Consider the following 5,000-nt stretch of genomic DNA (forward strand, 5'->3'; position numbering starts at 1 on the left):
GGTAAAAACTCAACATTAGGTTTGAAAAGACTGTATATCATAATCAACAACAACAACAACAACAACATCAACAACAACAAATGCAGATGTCTAGGACAAAGGCCTCAGGCCTATCCTTAGTCATGTTTGGTCTCTCACCAGTTTTAACAGAACCCTAGCCAATTGGCGATGGTACGGGTCTTTAGTCTGATCGTTCACAGCAAACCACCCTAGTATGTGTGGCCCCAAATCGTACAGCTTTACTGATCATGTCGATGCACAAACCCCTCCATCACGGTAAAGTAACCTCACTCAGAAAGGGAGAGTGTATATACGGCACTTCAAATCCATACTATAGCAAGAACAAAAACTACATAACTACATAACTGAGGGTTGTTGAGGCTGATTGGTAACATGTCTGCCTAGTCATCACCAATCTGGGATTCGAGTAAAGCTGAAGCTCGTTAATTCCCTTAGTGTCTGCTATTTCACCATCCTTGTGAGCTAAGGATAGGGAGGTTTGGAGTCTATAGGTCTATCTGCTGAGTCAACAGAAGCCATTGCCTGTCCCTCCCTGGTTGTAGCTTGGGTGGAGAGTGGGCTTAGACGCTGACCTTATGTTTATATGGTCAGTCTCTAGAGCACTGTCCTGCTTGCTAGGGCAATGTCACTGTCCCTTGTCTATGTCTATGCCATTCACGAGCAAACGATTAAAGATTTACATTGGAATAAGCTGATTCCAGCTTTCCCCATCTGCTTTTTCATGTTTACAGTCGTTTGGTTTCGTCGAATAACTGCGTCATTCAAAGGGAAAACCACCACTTGGTATGGAGGTCTCTATTCGAACAAGAGCTTTTAAATTTTCCAGGTATTGCAGAGTATTGTTGTTCTTTTTGGCAATTACTGCCAGTACATGGTGGGGAGGGGTTATTGGTTTGTGCACCGTTGGAGGGACAATATTGAGAATACATACCTTTTTTAGATATTTAACGAATCCCGTTAGGCTACTTGCAAGTATTATTAACATGACAAAATAAAAAATAACGTTGATTCCATTTTCCGGCATTTTTTATATCCTAATTAGTTTAGTAATAATTACTATATTACGTTAGATTTTTTTTTATTCAGTTTATTAAAATAAACTTTCACATTTTTTTTTTTCGTAACTTCTTATGATACGTTTTATAGAAATATTTTTTAAGGCATATATTTTACTTGGCTCTTTACCAGTTACATACTCGTCCTTGTTTCCTTAAGGAAATACCTAAACTCAACAATAATCATCCTGATTTATTAACAAATTATCAGCTATCTTAGGCCAACATGACTAAGATCACGATGAGCCTGTGTAAAATACTTTGATGACTCAATAAAAAGTTCAGGTGTTTCTGACATGGATATTCATTATACTGAAAATATGACTATATATTTATTTTAAAAAACATATATCATTAAAGGTTTATCAGTATTTTCCACAGTAGGATATCATTTTAAATTGAAGAATATATCATGGCATTCAAGTTTTATATAATTGTACGCTCTTTATCGTCAGTTGAAATATACAGCTTAAAGGTTTCATTCTCTCACCCATACAATTTCCAGATTATACACTTAAAAAAAAATAAATAAAAAAAAAATAAAAAAAAATTCATCGAAAATTTTTCGTAGTAATATACAGGCGACCGTAATTTTTAACTTACTTTGTTATCATTTTTAGGGGTTAGTGACCATAACCTCGCTCCTTTGGGTCAATTTATCAGTTTTTATTATGACAAATGCCTGACAACGTTTATTCCAGGACTTTGACCTCTTTTACGGAAATTTTTTAAGTGTTCCATTGTTAACAGTATATATATATATATATATATATATATATATATATATATATATATATTATATATATATGTATATATATATATATATATATATATATATATATATATATATATATATATATTTATATATATATATATTTATATATACAGTATATATATATATATATATATATATATATATATATGTATATATACTGTATATATATATATCTATATATATATGTATATATATATATATATATATATATATATACTGTATATATATACACTGTATATATATATATATATATATATATATATATATATATATATATATACTGTATATAATATATATATATATATATATGTATATATATATATATATATATATATATATATATATATATATACTGTATATATATATATATATATATATATATATATATATATATATACTATATATATATAAAGTATATATGTGTGTATTTACATTGCTTTTTATCCCTTAACGTTAAAATGTAATATACAACTGGAAATGGTACCCCCGGAAATAATTTATGTTGTAAAGATTAAGAGAGAGAGAGAGAGAGAGAGAGAGAGAGAGAGAGAGAGAGAGAGAGAGAGAGAGAGAGAGAGTGCTACCTTTGTATATGAAGGAAAAGTTCTTAAAGGAAATTGTTTTTTAAACGTTGGAATAAAATTGTGATAATGAAAAGACGAAGTGAGGATTTATCAAATTGGAAATTTGATCTTAATTAGAATATGATTTTCTTCAAGTTGAAAAATCCTTTTGGAAAACCCTCATTCCTTGCAATGTTGGGTAAGAGAATCCAGACATTAATGTATTAAATATATATGGCTTATTTGAATATGAAAAACACGTCTAAATGAGCATATATCATTAATCGATTGTGAAGATGGGTTGATTTCAATGCTGAGTACAAGGAACCTCAAATCGACAGGAATAAGTTCAAAAGAATTGTCACTGACATTTATTTTTCTTCGTGGCGAATTAGTTTGTCATTGTCATACAAGTATCCTGGACCAGGGTTTGAAACCCGGCCGGACAGATACCATAGTCTTTGAGTGATTTATCCAGGGCTCTTATCCCGAGGTCGGTAAGAGAATCCAGACATTAATGTATTAAATGTATGTATGGCTTATTTGAATATGAGAAACACATCAAAACGTGTAAAATTTATCATTAATTGAATACTAAGTCACAAACATACAAATTAGTTACGATGGTAAAGATGGGTTGCTTTCAATTTTAAGTAGAAAAAAACCTGAAATCAGCAGATATAATTACAGAAGAATTTTCATTGACTTCTATATTTATTCGTGGCCAAGTGGTATGTCACTGTTCATACAAGTTTCCCGGACCACGATTCGATTCCTGGCCGGTCAGAAGCTATTGTGTTATTGTGATCTCGCCTCGGGCTCTGATCCCGAGGAGGGTAAGAGAATTCAGACATTAATATTTAAAAAAATATATGGCTTATTTGAATGTAAAAAACATGTCTAAATTTACCAAATTTATTATTAATCGAAGGTCAAGTTACAAACGTACCAATTACCTACGATGGTGAAGATAGGTCCGATTTCAATTCTAAGAACAAAAAAAGACTTAATTCGACAGGTATAAGTACAGACGAATTGTCATTGACTCATCTTCCCCCGTGGCCAAGTGGTATGTCATTGTTCATACAAGTTTCCTGGACCAGGGCTCGATTCCCGGCCGGTAAGAGGCTAGTTTCTTTGTGTGATTTCACCGGGGCTATGAGCCCAAGGTCGGTAAGAGAATCCAAATATTAATGTATCACAAATATATGGCTTATTTGAAAATGAAAAATCTGTCTAAATGTGAAAAATACACTATATCATTAGGTCACAAACATACCAATCAGCTACGATTGTGAAGATGAGTTGATTTCAATGCTAAATACAGAAAAACCTGAATTTGACAGGTATAAGTGCAGAAGTATTGTCATTAATTCGATCTTTCTTCGTAGCCAAGTAGTATGTCACTGTTCATACTAGTTTCCTGTATCAGAGTTCGATTCCCGCCCGGTCAGAAGCGATTTTCTTTGTGTGGTAAAAACCTGAGGCTCTGATCCCGATGTAGGTAAGAGAATCCAGATATCAATGTATTAAGTATATATGACTAATTTGAAAATGAAAAAACACGTCTAAATGTCCAAAATTGATCATATATATATATATATATATATATATATATATATATATATATATATATATATATATATATATATATATATATATATATATGCAACAAATAATATTTATACTAGGTAAATCAAAGTTCTCACATCTCAATCACTTTTATTATGAAAACACTTTAGTATTATCACATTATAATATATGAGATATAAAACGAATGTTGATGAATTGGTCAGGTTTATAAAATCAACACATCTCGTGATCAGTAAATCAATACCTTTTTAACCACTTACTCTTCAGTGTAACAAACTGATGACGGTTTAGTGTAAGACCTAATTCAGGTATACCTACCCCACGCGTCCCTGAAAACTTGTATACAGGGTGACCCAAAATTATTCTCACTTTTTCACAGGTGGTTGCTAATGTGTTGTTTTTTTGTTTTTTCTCAGACGCAACTTAATGCCATTAAAAATATTTTTTACAACATTTCATTTCCCTGATTTTAATCTAACTCCTTCGGATTTTATTTATGTCAATAATCACTTATTTGCACACTCGGTAGTCAATGAGTAAAGTTTCAGGACACCTTGTATTTATCACAATTATCAGGTTAAGATAAATTGAGTGAAAATTATTCAAATTTGGATTAAGCCTTTTTTTTTAACTTTTTATAATTCCTTCAAAGTTGTGTTATATTACCTTGTATATAACAGAAGCGTTTTGTCTTCGTTGAATCAAAAAACCTTTTGTTTCTCATTAGACAAAAACAATTGTTAAGGAAAAACACTTCTCAAAGACAATTCCATTGGTCGAAGCATTTTCTTGGAATAGAATTGTTACAAGGGATACAACCACAGTTTAATATAAAGGGTTATTGAATGTATTTACAAAAAATTATTTTCAAAATTCTATGTCATAGAATGTTCTTAAACACAAACAGTATATCTCATACATTACTTTCCAGTTAACGTTTAAGAAGTTCCCCTGTTATTCTTATGAGAACCAAAACAAGAAAGATATCTGGTC

The sequence above is a fragment of the Palaemon carinicauda genome, chromosome 32 (assembly GCF_036898095.1).
Source record: "Palaemon carinicauda isolate YSFRI2023 chromosome 32, ASM3689809v2, whole genome shotgun sequence".
Classification (NCBI taxonomy): Eukaryota; Metazoa; Arthropoda; class Malacostraca; order Decapoda; family Palaemonidae; genus Palaemon; species Palaemon carinicauda.